This window comes from Ranitomeya imitator, chromosome 1 (assembly GCF_032444005.1).
Source record: "Ranitomeya imitator isolate aRanImi1 chromosome 1, aRanImi1.pri, whole genome shotgun sequence".
NCBI classification, from domain to species: domain Eukaryota; kingdom Metazoa; phylum Chordata; class Amphibia; order Anura; family Dendrobatidae; genus Ranitomeya; species Ranitomeya imitator.
The window spans coordinates 353070048-353089609 of NC_091282.1; the positions used below are offsets into that span (position 1 = coordinate 353070048).

General features: G+C 53.0%; 1 protein-coding gene across 3 annotated transcripts in view; it reads right to left on the reverse strand.

The window, feature by feature from the left end:
- NDRG2 (NDRG family member 2) overlaps positions 1–1903 on the reverse strand; it is a 43503-nt gene extending 41600 nt beyond the window's left edge. For all 3 annotated transcript variants that reach the window (XM_069760395.1, XM_069760411.1, XM_069760403.1), the window contains exon 1: positions 1789–1903. The gene's annotated coding sequence lies outside the window, so the exon portion shown is untranslated. The remainder of the gene's footprint in view (positions 1–1788) is intronic.
- Positions 1904–19562: the final 17659 nt, after the last annotated feature.

The window sequence follows — 19562 nt, forward strand, 5'->3', positions numbered from 1 at the left end:
CCCTTCATAAGAGGGACCCCCATAACCCCACCATTAACTAAACTTGGAAGCCCCCCATTACTCCACCATACACAGGATCCCCATATTACTCCACCATACAAGTGAACCCCCCATTATCCCACCATACACCACACGAGTGAGCCCCCATTACCCCACCATATATTACACTTGGAAGCCCCCCCATTACCCCACCATACGAATGACCCCTCCATTACCACACCATACACAGGAACCCCTTATTACTCCACCACACAAGTGACCCCCCCATTACCACCATACAGAGACCCCTTATTACTCCACCACACAAGTGACCCCCCCATTACCACCATACAGAGACCCCTTATTACTCCACCACACAAGTGAGCCCCCCATTACCACACCATACAGAGACCCCTTATTACTCCACCACACAAGTGAGCCCCCCATTACCCCACCATAAGAGTGACCCCCCCATTACCACACCATACACAGAGACCCCTTATTACTCCACCACACAAGTGAGCCCCCCATTACCACACCATAAGAGTGACCCCCCCATTACCACACCATACACAGAGACCCCTTATTACTCCACCACACAAGTGAGCCCCCCATTACCACACCATACGAGTGACCCCCCCATTACTACACCATACACAGGAACCACTTATTACTCCACCACACAAGTGAGCCCCCCATTACCCACCATACGAGTGACCCCCCCCCATTACCACCCCATACACAGGAACCCCTTGTTACTCCACCACACAAGTGAGCCCCCCACTACCCCACCATACGAGTGAGCCCCCCATTATTCCGCCATACACAAGTGAGCCCCCCACTACCCCACCATACGAGTGAGCCCCCCATTATTCCGCCATACACAAGTGAGCCCCCCACTACCCCACCATACGAGTGAGCCCCCCATTATTCCGCCATACACAAGTGAGCCCCCCATTACCCCACCATACGAGTGAGCCCCCCATTATTCCGCCATACACAAGTGAGCCCCCATTACCCCACCATACGAGTGACCCCCCCATTACCACACCATACAAAGGAACCCCTTATTACTCCACCATACAAGTGAGCCCCTCCATTATCCCACTATACACCACACGAGTGACCCCCATTACCCCACATGAGGGCCCCCATTACCCCACCATGCACGAGTGAGCCCCCCATTACTCCACCGTACAAGGGAGCCCACCATAGCCCTACTACACCCAAGGAAGCCCCCATTACCCCCCACACACAGGAGAAGCCCCACCACACCCGAGAGCCCTCCTGCCAGGTGAGAGCACGGAGAGGTCGCTGTGTTGTTGTTACACGTGGGGACAATGCACGGTGGGCGGGGCTACGAGAAGTGTCAGGCTGTTTATGGGCGTGACTACAGCTATGTGGGCGTGATTACCGGGGACAGACAGAAACTGGGTGGGCGTGGCTTTTTGCTTCTAGAAAGGAGAGCTGTTTATGTCACTTTGTGGCGCGGTGTAGTGTCTCAGTGATGTCTTTTGCATGCTGGGCATTGTAGTGCCACAACTGCTGGTGTACATGAATGCACAATGTAGTATGTGCTGTGAATCCAGAGCTAAGCCCCCGGTGCGGACACAACGCGCTGCTGACATGAAACACAAGGACACAGGACGTGCACATGATAATACACTGGGCCATCTGTCACACGCTATCAGCACCGTGAGGAGCCTCGCTCCTATGACAGCACCGCAGGCTGCACACATTCCGACACACAACATACGGAGGCACGAAGAGGCCAGCCTGTCACCTCACACATCAGCCGGGGACACTCACTGTGGTCGGGGCTCCGGCCTCTCTGTCAGCTGTCTCTGGGGTCCGCACCGTGCAGCTGTCTGCGAGATCTGAGAGACACCCAGACAAAGGCTCCTAGACACTCCCAGGGAAAGAGACGGCAATGGGAGGGGCTGAGAGGAGGACCGCGCCGAGACTGCCGAGAGAGGGACGCGGGGCGGGGTGCTGCAGACCACCGAGACACAGGAGACTGCCCAGAGGGGTGACTGCAGACCACCACACACAGGAGACTGCCCAGAGGGGTGACTGCAGACCACCACACACAGGAGACTGCCCAGAGGGGTGACTGCAGACCACCACACACAGGAGACTGCCCAGAGGGGTGACTGCAGACCACCGAGACACAGGAGACTGCCCAGAGGGGTGACTGCAGACCACCGAGACACAGGAGACTGCCCAGAGGGGTGACTGCAGACCACCACACACAGGAGACTGCCCAGAGGGGTGACTGCAGACCACCGAGACACAGGAGACTGCCCAGAGGGGTGACTGCAGACCACCACACACAGGAGACTGCCCAGAGGGGTGACTGCAGACCACCGAGACACAGGAGACTGCCCAGAGGGGTGACTGCAGACCACCGAGACACAGGAGACTGCCCAGAGGGGTGACTGCAGACCACCACACACAGGAGACTGCCCAGAGGGGTGACTGCAGACCACCGAGACACAGGAGACTGCCCAGAGGGGTGACTGCAGACCACCGAGACACAGGAGACTGCCCAGAGGGGTGACTGCAGACCACCACACACAGGAGACTGCCCAGAGGGGTGACTGCAGACCACCACACACAGGAGACTGCCCAGAGGGGTGACTGCAGACCACCGAGACACAGGAGACTGCCCAGAGGGGTGACTGCAGACCACCGAGACACAGGAGACTGCCCAGAGGGGTGACTGCAGACCACCACACACAGGAGACTGCCCAGAGGGGTGACTGCAGACCACCGAGACACAGGAGACTGCCCAGAGGGGTGACTGCAGACCACCGAGACACAGGAGACTGCCCAGAGGGGTGACTGCAGACCACCACACACAGGAGACTGCCCAGAGGGGTGACTGCAGACCACCACACACAGGAGACTGCCCAGAGGGGTGACTGCAGACCACCACACACAGGAGACTGCCCAGAGGGGTGACTGCAGACCACCGAGACACAGGAGACTGCCCAGAGGGGTGACTGCAGACCACCGAGACACAGGAGACTGCCCAGAGGGGTGACTGCAGACCACCACACACAGGAGACTGCCCAGAGGGGTGACTGCAGACCACCGAGACACAGGAGACTGCCCAGAGGGGTGACTGCAGACCACCGAGACACAGGAGACTGCCCAGAGGGGTGACTGCAGACCACCGAGACACAGGAGACTGCCCAGAGGGGTGACTGCAGACCACCACACACAGGAGACTGCCGAGAGGGGTGACTGCAGACCACCGAGACACAGGAGACTGCCCAGAGGGGTGACTGCAGACCACCGAGACACAGGAGACTGCCGAGAGGGGTGACTGCAGACCACCGAGACACAGGAGACTGCCCAGAGGGGTGACTGTAGACCACCGAGACACAGGAGACTGCCCAGAGGGGTGACTGCAGACCACCGAGACACAGGAGACTGCCCAGAGGGTTGACTGCAGACCACCGAGACACAGGAGACTGCCGAGAGGGGTGACTGCAGACCACCGAGACACAGGAGACTGCCGAGAGGGGTGACTGCAGACCACCGAGACACAGGAGACTGCCGAGAGGGGTGACTGCAGACCACCGAGACACAGGAGACTGCCCAGAGGGGTGACTGCAGACCACCACACACAGGAGACTGCCGAGAGGGGTGACTGCAGACCACCGAGACACAGGAGACTGCCCAGAGGGGTGACTGCAGACCACCGAGACACAGGAGACTGCCCAGAGGGGTGACTGCAGACCACCGAGACACAGGAGACTGCCCAGAGGGGTGACTGCAGACCACCGAGACACAGGAGACTGCCCAGAGGGGTGACTGCAGACCACCGAGACACAGGAGACTGCCGAGAGGGGTGACTGCAGACCACCGAGACACAGGAGACTGCCCAGAGGGGTGACTGCAGACCACCACACACAGGAGACTGCCGAGAGGGGTGACTGCAGACCACCGAGACACAGGAGACTGCCCAGAGGGGTGACTGCAGACCACCGAGACACAGGAGACTGCCCAGAGGGGTGACTGCAGACCACCGAGACACAGGAGACTGCCCAGAGGGGTGACTGCAGACCACCGAGACACAGGAGACTGCCCAGAGGGGTGACTGCAGACCACCGAGACACAGGAGACTGCCGAGAGGGGTGACTGCAGACCACCGAGACACAGGAGACTGCCGAGAGGGATGACTGCAGACCACCGAGACACAGGAGACTGCCGAGAGAGGGACGCGGGGAGGGGTGACTGTAGACCACCGAGACACAGGAGACTGCCCAGAGGGGTGACTGCAGACCACCACACACAGGAGACTGCCGAGAGGGGTGACTGCAGACCACCGAGACACAGGAGACTGCCGAGAGGGGTGACTGCAGACCACCGAGACACAGGAGACTGCCGAGAGGAGTGACTGCAGACCACCACACACAGGAGACTGCCGAGAGGGGTGACTGCAGACCACCGAGACACAGGAGACTGCCCAGAGGGGTGACTGCAGACCACCACACACAGGAGACTGCCGAGAGGGGTGACTGCAGACCACCGAGACACAGGAGACTGCCGAGAGGAGTGACTGCAGACCACCACACACAGGAGACTGCCGAGAGGGGTGACTGCAGACCACCGAGACACAGGAGACTGCCGAGAGGGGTGACTGCAGACCACCGAGACACAGGAGACTGCCGAGAGGAGTGACTGCAGACCACCACACACAGGAGACTGCCGAGAGGGGTGACTGCAGACCACCGAGACACAGGAGACTGCCCAGAGGGGTGACTGCAGACCACCACACACAGGAGACTGCCGAGAGGGGTGACTGAGGACCACCGAGACACAGGAGACTGCCGAGAGGAGTGACTGCAGACCACCACACACAGGAGACTGCCGAGAGGGGTGACTGCAGACCACCAAGACACAGGAGACTGCCGAGAGGGGTGACTGCAGACCACCGAGACACAGGAGACTGCCCAGAGGGGTGACTGCAGACCACCGAGACACAGGAGACTGCCCAGAGGGGTGACTGCAGACCACCGAGACACAGGAGACTGCCGAGAGAGGGACGCGGGGCGGGGTGCTGCAGACCACCGAGACACAGGAGACTGCCGAGAGGGGTGACTGCAGACCACCGAGACACAGGAGACTGCCCAGAGGGGTGACTGCAGACCACCACACACAGGAGACTGCCGAGAGGAGTGACTGCAGACCACCGAGACACAGGAGACTGCCGAGAGGGGTGACTGCAGACCACCGAGACACAGGAGACTGCCCAGAGGGGTGACTGCAGACCACCGAGACACAGGAGACTGCCCAGAGGGGTGACTGCAGACCACCGAGACACAGGAGACTGCCCAGAGAGGTGACTGCAGACCACCGAGACACAGGAGACTGCCGAGAAAGGGTGACTGCAGACCACCGAGACACAGGAGACTGCCCAGAGGGGTGACTGCAGACCACCACACACAGGAGACTGCCCAGAGGGGTGACTGCAGACCACCGAGACACAGGAGACTGCCGAGAGGGGTGACTGCAGACCACCGAGACACAGGAGACTGCCCAGAGGGGTGACTGCAGACCCCCGAGACACAGGAGACTGCCCAGAGGGGTGACTGCAGACCACCGAGACACAGGAGACTGCCCAGAGGGGTGACTGCAGACCACCGAGACACAGGAGACTGCCCAGAGGGGTGACTGCAGACCACCGAGACACAGGAGACTGCCCAGAGGGGTGACTGCAGACCACCGAGACACAGGAGACTGCCGAGAGGGGTGACTGCAGACCATCGAGACACAGGAGACTGCCCAGAGGGGTGACTGTAGACCACCGAGACACAGGAGACTGCCCAGAGGGGTGACTGCAGACCACCGAGACACAGGAGACTGCCCAGAGGGTTGACTGCAGACCACCGAGACACAGGAGACTGCCGAGAGGGGTGACTGCAGACCACCGAGACACAGGAGACTGCCGAGAGGGGTGACTGCAGACCACCGAGACACAGGAGACTGCCGAGAGGGGTGACTGCAGACCACCGAGACACAGGAGACTGCCCAGAGGGGTGACTGCAGACCACCACACACAGGAGACTGCCGAGAGGGGTGACTGCAGACCACCGAGACACAGGAGACTGCCCAGAGGGGTGACTGCAGACCACCGAGACACAGGAGACTGCCCAGAGGGGTGACTGCAGACCACCGAGACACAGGAGACTGCCCAGAGGGGTGACTGCAGACCACCGAGACACAGGAGACTGCCCAGAGGGGTGACTGCAGACCACCGAGACACAGGAGACTGCCGAGAGGGGTGACTGCAGACCACCGAGACACAGGAGACTGCCCAGAGGGGTGACTGCAGACCACCACACACAGGAGACTGCCGAGAGGGGTGACTGCAGACCACCGAGACACAGGAGACTGCCCAGAGGGGTGACTGTAGACCACCGAGACACAGGAGACTGCCCAGAGGGGTGACTGCAGACCACCGAGACACAGGAGACTGCCCAGAGGGTTGACTGCAGACCACCGAGACACAGGAGACTGCCGAGAGGGGTGACTGCAGACCACCGAGACACAGGAGACTGCCGAGAGGGGTGACTGCAGACCACCGAGACACAGGAGACTGCCGAGAGGGGTGACTGCAGACCACCGAGACACAGGAGACTGCCCAGAGGGGTGACTGCAGACCACCACACACAGGAGACTGCCGAGAGGGGTGACTGCAGACCACCGAGACACAGGAGACTGCCCAGAGGGGTGACTGCAGACCACCGAGACACAGGAGACTGCCCAGAGGGGTGACTGCAGACCACCGAGACACAGGAGACTGCCCAGAGGGGTGACTGCAGACCACCGAGACACAGGAGACTGCCCAGAGGGGTGACTGCAGACCACCGAGACACAGGAGACTGCCGAGAGGGGTGACTGCAGACCACCGAGACACAGGAGACTGCCCAGAGGGGTGACTGCAGACCACCACACACAGGAGACTGCCGAGAGGGGTGACTGCAGACCACCGAGACACAGGAGACTGCCCAGAGGGGTGACTGCAGACCACCGAGACACAGGAGACTGCCCAGAGGGGTGACTGCAGACCACCGAGACACAGGAGACTGCCCAGAGGGGTGACTGCAGACCACCGAGACACAGGAGACTGCCGAGAGGGGTGACTGCAGACCACCGAGACACAGGAGACTGCCCAGAGGGGTGACTGCAGACCACCGAGACACAGGAGACTGCCCAGAGGGGTGACTGCAGACCACCGAGACACAGGAGACTGCCCAGAGGGGTGACTGCAGACCACCGAGACACAGGAGACTGCCGAGAGGGGTGACTGCAGACCACCGAGACACAGGAGACTGCCGAGAGGGGTGACTGCAGACCACCGAGACACAGGAGACTGCCGAGAGGGGTGACTGCAGACCACCGAGACACAGGAGACTGCCCAGAGGGGTGACTGCAGACCACCACACACAGGAGACTGCCGAGAGGGGTGACTGCAGACCACCGAGACACAGGAGACTGCCCAGAGGGGTGACTGCAGACCACCGAGACACAGGAGACTGCCCAGAGGGGTGACTGCAGACCACCGAGACACAGGAGACTGCCCAGAGGGGTGACTGCAGACCACCGAGACACAGGAGACTGCCCAGAGGGGTGACTGCAGACCACCGAGACACAGGAGACTGCCCAGAGGGGTGACTGCAGACCACCGAGACACAGGAGACTGCCGAGAGGGGTGACTGCAGACCACCGAGACACAGGAGACTGTCCAGAGGGGTGACTGCAGACCACCGAGACACAGGAGACTGCCGAGAGGGGTGACTGCAGACCACCGAGACACAGGAGACTGCCGAGAGGGATGACTGCAGACCACCGAGACACAGGAGACTGCCGAGAGAGGGACGCGGGGAGGGGTGACTGTAGACCACCGAGACACAGGAGACTGCCCAGAGGGGTGACTGCAGACCACCACACACAGGAGACTGCCGAGAGGGGTGACTGCAGACCACCGAGACACAGGAGACTGCCGAGAGGGGTGACTGCAGACCACCGAGACACAGGAGACTGCCGAGAGGAGTGACTGCAGACCACCACACACAGGAGACTGCCGAGAGGGGTGACTGCAGACCACCGAGACACAGGAGACTGCCCAGAGGGGTGACTGCAGACCACCACACACAGGAGACTGCCGAGAGGGGTGACTGCAGACCACCGAGACACAGGAGACTGCCGAGAGGAGTGACTGCAGACCACCACACACAGGAGACTGCCGAGAGGGGTGACTGCAGACCACCGAGACACAGGAGACTGCCGAGAGGGGTGACTGCAGACCACCGAGACACAGGAGACTGCCGAGAGGAGTGACTGCAGACCACCACACACAGGAGACTGCCGAGAGGGGTGACTGCAGACCACCGAGACACAGGAGACTGCCCAGAGGGGTGACTGCAGACCACCACACACAGGAGACTGCCGAGAGGGGTGACTGCAGACCACCGAGACACAGGAGACTGCCGAGAGGAGTGACTGCAGACCACCACACACAGGAGACTGCCGAGAGGGGTGACTGCAGACCACCGAGACACAGGAGACTGCCGAGAGGGGTGACTGCAGACCACCGAGACACAGGAGACTGCCCAGAGGGGTGACTGCAGACCACCGAGACACAGGAGACTGCCCAGAGGGGTGACTGCAGACCACCGAGACACAGGAGACTGCCGAGAGAGGGACGCGGGGCGGGGTGCTGCAGACCACCGAGACACAGGAGACTGCCGAGAGGGGTGACTGCAGACCACCGAGACACAGGAGACTGCCCAGAGGGGTGACTGCAGACCACCACACACAGGAGACTGCCGAGAGGAGTGACTGCAGACCACCGAGACACAGGAGACTGCCGAGAGGGGTGACTGCAGACCACCGAGACACAGGAGACTGCCCAGAGGGGTGACTGCAGACCACCGAGACACAGGAGACTGCCCAGAGGGGTGACTGCAGACCACCGAGACACAGGAGACTGCCCAGAGAGGTGACTGCAGACCACCGAGACACAGGAGACTGCCGAGAGAGGGTGACTGCAGACCACCGAGACACAGGAGACTGCCCAGAGGGGTGACTGCAGACCACCACACACAGGAGACTGCCCAGAGGGGTGACTGCAGACCACCGAGACACAGGAGACTGCCGAGAGGGGTGACTGCAGACCACCGAGACACAGGAGACTGCCCAGAGGGGTGACTGCAGACCCCCGAGACACAGGAGACTGCCCAGAGGGGTGACTGCAGACCACCGAGACACAGGAGACTGCCCAGAGGGGTGACTGCAGACCACCGAGACACAGGAGACTGCCCAGAGGGGTGACTGCAGACCACCGAGACACAGGAGACTGCCCAGAGGGGTGACTGCAGACCACCACACACAGGAGACTGCCCAGAGGGGTGACTGCAGACCACCTAGGAGACTGCCAAGAGAGGTGACTGCAGACGACCTAGGAGACTGCCGAGAGAGGGACGCGGGGCGGGGTGACTGCAGACCACCACACACAGGAGACTGCCGAGAGGGGTGACTGCAGACCACCGAGACACAGGAGACTGCCGAGAGGGGTGACTGCAGACCACCGAGACACAGGAGACTGCCCAGAGGGGGTGACTGCAGACCACCGAGACACACGAGACTGCCGAGAGGGGTGACTGCAGACCACCGAGACACAGGAGACTGCCGAGAGGGGGTGACTGCAGACCACCGAGACACAGGAGACTGCTGCCCAGAGGGGTGACTGCAGACCACCGAGACACAGGAGACTGCCGAGAAAGGGATGCGGGGAGGGGTGACTGCAGACCACTGAGACACAGGAGACTGCCCAGAGGGGTGACTGCAGACCACCGAGACACAGGAGACTGCCCAGAGGGGGTGACTGCAGACCACCGAGACACAGGAGACTGCCGAGAGGGGTGACTGCAGACCACCGAGATACAGATGACTGCCGAGCGGGGTGACTGCAGACCACCGAGACAGAGGAGACTGCCGAGAGAGCGTGACTGCAGACCCCCGAGACACAGGAGAATGCCGAGAGAGGGACGCGGGGCGAGGTGACTGCAGACCACCACACACAGGAGACTGCCGAGAGAGGGTGACTGCAGACCACCACACACAGGAGACTGCCGAGAGAGGGACGCGGGGCGGGGTGACTGCAGACCACCACACACAGGAGACTGCCGAGAGGGGGTGACTGCAGACCACCGAGACACAGGAGACTGCCGAGAGGGGTGACTGCAGACCACCGAGACACAGGAGACTGCCGAGAGGGGTGACTGCAGACCACCGAGACACAGGAGACTGCCGAGAGAGGGTGACTGCAGACCACCGAGACACAGGAGACTGCCGAGAGAGGTGTCTGCAGACCACCGAAACACAGGAGACTGCCGAGAGAGGGTGACTGCAGACCACCGAGACACAGGAGACTGCCGAGAGGGGTGACTGCAGACCACCGAGACACAGGAGACTGCCGAGAGGGGTGACTGCAGACCACCGAGACACAGGAGACTGCCGAGATGGGATGACTGCAGACCACCGAGACATAGGAGACTGCCGAGAGGGGGTTACTGTAAACCACCGAGACTTAGGAAACTGCAGAGAGGGGGTGACTGCAGACCACTGAGGCACAGGAGAATGTTGAAAGGGGGTGACTGCAAACCACTGAGACATAGGAGAATGTTGGGAGGGGGTGACTGCAGACCACCGAGACATAGGAGACTGCCGAGAGAGGGGCAGGGGTAACTGCAAGCCACCGAGACATAGGAGACTGACGAGAGAGGGGCAGGGGGTGAGTGCAGACCACTGAGATGAGGAGAGTGCTGAGAGAGGGTCAGGGAGTGACTGCAGACCACCGAGACAGAAGACTACCAAGAGATGGCCCCTTGGTGTTTGCAAACCACCAACACATAGGAGACGGCTGAGAGTGAGATGATTCTGACAGACCACAGAGAGATAGGTGACTGCTGAGAGGGGCACAAGGTAATGTTTTTTGTGTCTGCCGAAAAAACGGACAGCAACGGATCAATCGTTTGCTAGAATGGAAGCCTATGGCGCCGGATCCGTCAAATGACAGAATCCGGCGACTGATTCCGTTTTTTTTTTGCTCCAATCCAATTAGCCAGATCCGCTAGTCAGATCTGTCCAAAAAACGGATCAGTTGCATCAGTTTTTCATAATCTGCGACGGATCCGTCTAGCCAACGGAGTGTGACTGCCCGCAAAAAGCTGATGTATGAAAGGTGCCTAAGGGCAACAGGGTAATGGCAGACTACCGAGATATAGGAGACTGTTAATACAGACACAAGGTGACGGAACACCAATGAGACTTGAGGAGACTTCTAAGGACACAGTGTGATGGCAGACCACAGCGACATAGGAGACTGTTGACAGGGAAATGGTGATGGCAGACCACAGAGAAGCAGGAGATCTTTTTTTTTTTCTCAAATACTAACATTTTGCTCCCACCCTATGAGCTCATCAGAGGGCTTTTCTCATGCAGTGCATTTTTCTGCTGGCTTTAGGTGCAGCTGACTGGCTTTGTGTGAGATGTGAGATGATTATATTCTTAGCATCGGTAGAAATGCGGGTTTTTACATTGCCTTCACGAATTACCTCAATGAACCTCTAGAAATTCTGTGGGATTAATGAAAACTTAGAGGCCATGCTATAATAACTGCACCTTCAGCACAACCCCACCTCTACTCTCCTTTATCCCCCCTTCTGTTGAAGTGCACTGTATCCATATCCACTCCTTCCAATGTCGAAGTGATTGTCATTTATCGACTCCTAGGCCTGCCCCCAGCTTTACTGACCACTTCACCTGGCTTCTGCACTTTGTCTCTGCCGACATTTCCACCATCAAGATGGGTGATTTCAACATCCCCCCTTGACAGCCACCAATTGGCTACCTCCAAACTCATTTCTCATCATCCTTTCGTCTTACTCAACGGTCCCCCACATTCACCCACACAGACATGCCTTAGATCTCATCTTCATCCACCTCGGTTTCTTATCTAACCTCACATCACCTCACTCCTTCTATGATCACCATCTACTTACTTTCTCATCCCTGGCCTCTTTACCTGCCCTCTAAGTCCAGCAGCTAGCACCCAAATAAGTAAGCTTGCACATCTAAAAATTCTCACACTCTCTGACTATTCTACCATTGTCCTCAATATCTTCAGTCCATGATACGGAAAGCATCACTGATTTCCATTGCGCAACGCTCACATCAGTTATGGACTCGGTTTCCCCTCTCATGAATGGCAGAGTGCGACAAATCAATGGACAACCCTGGCATACCAGCCTCAATAAAAAGTTTCTGAAATTGTCCAGAGTTGCCAAACCGTGCTTGGGAAAAAAAATGCAGTCCCAGGAAAGATTTACCACATTTAAACAATGATCTTTTACATTCAAGTTGGTACTCATCTCTGCTAGAGGACAACTTCTCAACTCTTGTATCATCTCTATCCCGTAACTCCAGTTATTCAACACTTTTAATACTCTTCTACTCCAATCATTGTCCCCCCGACCTCCCTCATTACTGCAGAAGACTGCCACAAGAGTGACCAAACCAGACAACTCTTAACTGCTCAACCACCACAGCCCCTCCATAGAACAGAGCAATGCTCTTCCCCCATAACCTTCCTCTTCACCATTACTGAAAGAAAGCTTACTTATCTTCTCTCCAAATCTCACCTTCTGTCCACATCACTCCACTGAAACTGCCATAACCAATATTAATAACTACTTATTGCCAAAGCTAACAGATAATTCTCTATACCAGGGGTCCCCAACTCCAGTCCTCAAGGCCCACCAACATGTCATGTTTTCAGGATTTCCTTAGTCTGGCCCAGGTAATAATTGCATCACCTGTGCAATGCAAAGGAAATCCTGAAAACATGACCTGTTGGTGGGCCTTGAGGACTGGAGTTGGGGACCCCTGCTCTATACTATTCCTTTTAGACCTGTAGTCTGCTTTGGACACAGTCGGCCACTCCCTTCTACTACAAATCCTCTTTTTCCCTTGGCATCAAAGACCCTGCCCTCTCCTGGATCTTTTCATACCTTACTAACTACACATTTAGTAGCACACATTCCCATACAACCTCCTCATCCTGCCCTCTCTGTCAGTGTCCCTCAAGGCTCTCTTGAGACCACTACTTTTCTCCATCTATATCAGGGGTGGGGAATCTTATTTCTGACAAGAGCCATTTGGATATTTATACCATCCTTCGGGGGCCGTACAGACTCCGCCCACAAAGTGCATCCTGTCTCTTGCACTGGTTTCAGGACATAATCTTTCTTTGCATGCCCTTCAGTGTTCAGTAGTGAACACTGAATGTGTGTGCTAACAGAGCAAGAAGAAATTAATGAGCTGGTTGTAATCAAAATACACCTTTGTCACGATAATGTAAGAATGTCATAATGTGAGATTAGTTCTAGAAGGTACATGGCACAGAGACACGCTGCTGGCCATTCCGACCCCCCTCTTCTCTCTCTGCCTGCTTGTATGTGTGTAACTCAAAACCCCCACTAGAATCACTGAAGTTTTATGGTTCTACCCTGCAAATACCAGACTGTGAAAACTACTCATCCCTCCTCCCATTTAGTACTAGTTGGAACTGGTGTGAAAGACCTGAGCTTCTTTGTTCTATTAAAGTTCTATATCGCGGCAACGATTTGGGCTAGACAGATAAGAATTATATATTCCGGATATCCATCGGTAGACCTATCGCCCACTGAAAGCGCGAGCAGCTAAATGCAACAAGTGCTAAGTGATTTCTCACTAAGTGGTTTAGATAATTGCTCCGTATTTACACTTAAAAGAACGCCCCTGACGTGGGGAACATGATGAGCCTCGTGTCTTACTTACACGAGGTTCGTACAGCGAGATATGCGTTAAAAATGGTTTTCACATTCTGAGAAAAGAGGAGTGCATGTCATAACTCAGCCCACTTAGTGATGTCATGACAAGAGGGCATATCTTACGCCTGCTGAATTGTGAGTTAGTCTTGGCCCAGGAAGCAAGCTGTTCTAATGCACCTGGATGTATCTCTTGAGCACACAGCCGCCATGATGATTATGAAATGATCTGAAAGTTATGAATTGATCTGAACGACCTGTAACTGTTCTCTTTTCAATGTTAATCCTATTTTATTTGTAATCTGTAATGTACACATGACTTTGTCTTCTTTATAATATCTTTTATACTTTGTAAACACTGCCTACCCTTTTTATGGAGTAAAATAAATAATTTACTAGCTTGTCTCTCTGCTCTATAAACAAACTGTGGCTTCCTCTGAAGTGAATTACGCTACTGATTTGGGCTGGCTCCGGACCTGTTAACCCTTGTGGAATCGGAGCAGGTGGCAGCATACTTTGTTATGTGCGATTGGGAATCTTTGTAGCGACGGCGGCGTTGATATTGTTCCCGCCTGAGTGGGAGTAATATTGCCCTTGCTGCAGCGTGCCCAATAGCCAGGACATAGCAGGCAGCCTTTCTGGCGACCAATTACCCTAGGTGCAGTACCTAATCTGACCTGAGGGTAAGGGAGCGCCAGAGAGCTGCAAGTTCCAAACTGGAACTGGGAAGTGGGATATAGATAAATCCCCTAGAAGGAACCAGGGGCAACCAAAATTGGTGCGAGTAGTGGGGACGATGAATCCTCCCCAGGATCCCTGACATATTTTTGGGATCCGTGACATATTGTTGGCAGCACGGTGTGAACCGTGACAACCTCCCTGCTCAAGAATGCGGTCCTTGAGAATCTGCTCTGGGGCCTGATAAAAGGTCATCGAGGGCCGTAAATGGCCCTGGGGCCTGAGGTTCCCCACCCCTGATCTATATCTTTGGCTTGGTACAACTTATAAATTCCCATGGCTTCCATTATCATCTATATGCTGATGACACTCATATGTTTCTCTCTGGCAGAGATATCACTTCTCTAATGACCAGAATTCCAGAGTGTCTATAAACCATATCGTCCTCCATCTCACACATTCTAAAGCTCAATGTGGACAAAACCAAACTCCTCTTTCCTTCCTACCCAATCTATTACTAAAAACTTACATCACGCTTCCCCTGTACTGGATGTCCACTGCCTTGGAGTAATCTTTGACTCTGCCCTTTCCTTCAAACCACACATTCAAGCTCTTACTACCTCCTGCCGCCTTCAACTCAAAAATATTTCCAGAATCTGTCCTTTTCTCAAATCGGAATCTACTAAAATGTTAGTGCATGCCCTCATCACCTCGACTACTTCAAGATCCTCAGTGGCCTCCCAGCTAACACTCTTGCAACCTCTCCAGTCTATCATTAACTCTTCTGCCTGCCTTCACCTCTCTTGTTGCTACTATTTTCCTTTACAAATCCCTTCATTGATTCCAGTTCCTTAACAAATCCAGTTCAAACTACTAATGTGACCTACAAGGCCGTCCATAATCTGTCTGTTTACGAGGGCGCACATTCAGCTGAAGTATATGGCAGCCACAGACCCATCAGGTCCCTTCACCGCAATATATGCTGCTGGCCAATCAGAGGCCAGCACCTCACGTCGGCATCCATGTGACAGTGACATGGTATAGCAGTGACTTCATGCGTTCCCTTCACTTGCACTCCTACGTCAGACAGCTGCTGGCTTCAGAAGAGGACGCTGTGCAATATGGGGGCTATTTTTTTTTAAATCAGTGGCCATAATACTGCATAGATTACAATGGGCTGTGAATGATAATACATGTTTAAATATGGGTTGTGCCTCATACTACATGGATGACTGTGCTCTGCATTGTACTACATGGATGATTATGGGCTGTGCACTATGTTATATGAAGGCTATGGGCTGTGTATTATATTATGTAGTGCATTATACTATATGGAGAGTGCATTATATGGAGGACTATTGGGTGCATTATACTATATGGAATACTATGGGCTGTGCATTATACTATATGAAGAACTATGGGCTCTGCATTGTACTATACAGAGAACTATGGGCTGAGCATTGTACTATATGAAGGACTATGGGCTGTGTATTATATTATGAAAACTATGGGCTGTGTATTATACTAATATGGAGGATTATGGACTGTGCATTATATATGGAGGTGCATTATACTATATAGAGGAATAAGAGATGCATTACATATAGAGGACTATGGGGTGCATTATATTTTATGGAGGACTATGTGGTGCATTATACTATATGGAGGACTATGGGCTGTACATTATACTATAAGAAGGGTGCATTATATTATATAGAAGATTAAAATGTATGGAGGACTCTGATGGGTGCATTATACCATAAGGAAGACTATGGGCTGTGTGTTATACTCTATGGAGAGTGCAGTTTGCTTCTGCTATGGGACCCCATGACTTCTATATATGCCCCTGATGAGTATAATGGGTTTTTATTTATATATACATTAAAGAACAGCAGTAGAATGGGAAATATATACTAGGATGGGGTATATCAAAGACTGAGCCAGGAAATTACAGGGCAGTGAGCCTTACTTCTATACCAGGAAAAATATTTGAACAAATTATTAAACAGCATGTATGTAAGTACTTGGATAAGAATACAGTAATTAGCCAGTGCCAGCATGGGTTTGTAGCAAACAAGTCCTGCCAGACTAATCTTATTTCCTTCTATGGAATCATTCACTGGGTGGATCAGGAAAATGCAGTACATATAATCTATCTCGACTTCACCAAAGCATTTGATAAAGTATCTCATACTGTCCTTATTGAAACAATGACCAACTATGAGATTGACAAGACTACGGTTATGTTGATTCATAACTGACTCAGTGATCATACTCAAAGAGTGGTAATAAATGGTTGCACATCCAATTGGATTAGTGTTTCAAGTGGGGTACCACAACGCTGTGTCTTGGCCCCAGTGTTGCTCAAAATTTTTATAAATGATCTAGATAAGGGAACTAAAGGTAAACAAATCAAATTTGCAGATGATGCAAAGCTAGGAGGGATAGCTAGCACTAGAGCTAGACAAGACAGAGAAAGAATTCAGAAGGATCTAGATAAGCTTGACCAATGGGCAGCGACTAATAGAATGGTATTTAACAGTGAGAAATGCAAGATTCTGCATCTGGCCAATAAAACAAAAATTACATCTATAGAATGGGAGTAATAGAACTAAGCAACAGCACATATGAAATAAATGTGGGTATACTAACAGATCACAGACTGCACTGCACAGTCAACAGTGTGATGCAGCAGCAAAAAAGGCAAACACAGTTCTAGGATGTATTAAGAGAAGCATAGAGTCTAGATCACGTGAAGTAATTATGCCCCTCTACTCCTCCTTGCTCATTTGTCATCTGGAATACTGTGTCCAGTTGTGGGCACCACATTTAAAAAAATACATTGAAAAACTGGAGCAAGTTCAGAAAAGAGCTATCAGGATGGTGAGCGGACTGCAAAGTATGTCCTACGAGGAACAGGTAAAGGATCTGGGAATGTTTAGCTTGCAAAAAAAGAAGGTTAAGAGACTTAATAGCTGTCTACAAATACAGTGCCTTGTGAAAGTATTCGTTCCCCTGGAACTTTTCAACCTTTTCCCACATATCATGCTTCCAACATAAAGATACTAAATGTAAATTTTTGGTGAAGAATCAACAACAAGTGGAACACAATTGTGAAGTTGAACGAAATTTATTGGTTATTTTAAATTGTGGAAATTTAAAAAACTGAAAAGTGGGGCGTGTCCTAAATGTCTAATGATTATAAATATAATCCACCTCTGTGCAATCAAGTCTCCATATAAATGCACCTGCTGTGTGATAGTCTCAGGGTTCTGTTTGAAGAACAGAGAGCATCATGAAGACCAAGGAACACAACATGCAGGTCCATGATACTGTTGTGGAGAAGTTTAAAGCCGGATTTGGATACAAAATGATTTCCAAAACTTTAAACATCCTAAGGAGCATTGTGCAAGCGATCATATTGAAATGGAAGGTGTATCATACTACTGCAAATCTACCAAGACCTGGCCGTCCCTCTAAACTTTCATCTTAAACCAAGAGAAGACTGATAAGAGATGCAGTGAAGATCACTCTGGATGAACTGCAAAGATCTACAGCTGAGGTGGGACAGTCTGTCCATAGGACAACAATCAGTCCGACACTGCACAAATCTGGCCTTTATGGAAGAGTGGCAAGAAGAAAGTCATTTCTCAAAGATATCCATAAAAAGTGTTGTTTAAAGTTTGCAACAAGCCACCTGGGACACACACCAAACATGTGGAAGAAGGTGCTCTGGTCAGATAAAACCAAAATCGAGCTTTTTGGCAACAATGCCAAACGATATATTTGGCGCAAAGGCAACACAGCTCATCACTCTGAACACACCATCCCCACTGTCAAACATGGTGGTGGCAGTATCATGGTTTGGGCCTGCTTTTCTTTAGCAGGGACAGGGAAAATGGTTAAAATTGATGGGAAGATGGATGGAGCCAAATACCGGACCATTATTGAAGAAAACCTGTTGGAGTCTGCAAAAGACCTGAAACTGGGATGGAGATTTGTCTTCCAGCAAGACAATGATCCCAAGCATAAAGCAAAATCTACAATGGAATGGTTCACAAGTAAATGTATCCAGGTGTTACAATGGACAAGTCAAAGTCCAGACCTCAATCCAATCGAGAATCTGTGGAAAGAGCTGAAAACTGCTGTTCACAAACCATCTCCTTCAAACCTCACTGAGCTCGAGCTGTTTGCCAAGGAAGAATGTGCAAGAATTTCAGTCTCTCGATGTACAAATCTGATAGAGACATATCCCAAGTGACTTGAAGCTGTAATCGCAGCAAAAGGTGGTGCAACAAAGTATTAAGTTAAAGGGGCTGAATATTATTGCACGCCCCACTTTTCAGTTTTGGAATTTCCACAAAATCATTTGTTGTTGATTCTTCACCAAAAATTAGCATTTGGTATCTTTGTTTCACGCATGATATGTGGGAAAAGGTTGAAACGTTCCAGGGGGCAGAATACTTTCGCAAAGCACTGTATTTGAAGGGATGTCACAGTGTAGCGGGGTCATCATTGTTCTCATTTGCTCATGGAAATACGAGAAGCAATGGAATAAAACTGAAAGGGAGAAGATACAGATTAGATATTAGAAAAAACTTTTGGACAGTGAGGGTGATCAATGAGTGGAACAGGCTGCCAAGAGAGGTGGCGATTTCTCCTTCAATGGAAGCCTTCAAAGAGAAGCTGGACGGACACGTGTCTGAGATGGTTTAGTGAATCCTGCATTGAGTAAGGGGTTGGACACGACCTGGAGGTCCCTTTCAGTGCTAACATTCTATGATATACAGTGATGAGCAAAAGGCTAACAATGTTTTGAACTTTTAACTTTCAGGCTCCATATTTCACCATCCACTACTGCTTCGAATGTTTGACTCACATAATTTTATAGACATTCATCTTAGCTATCTCATACATAAATTTGGCTTGCAACTATTAAGCATATAGTTAGTTATGCAGATTCTTGTCATGTCACTGCAAGGTTACTATTTGCTCTTAAAAATCGAATTTTTTTAATTA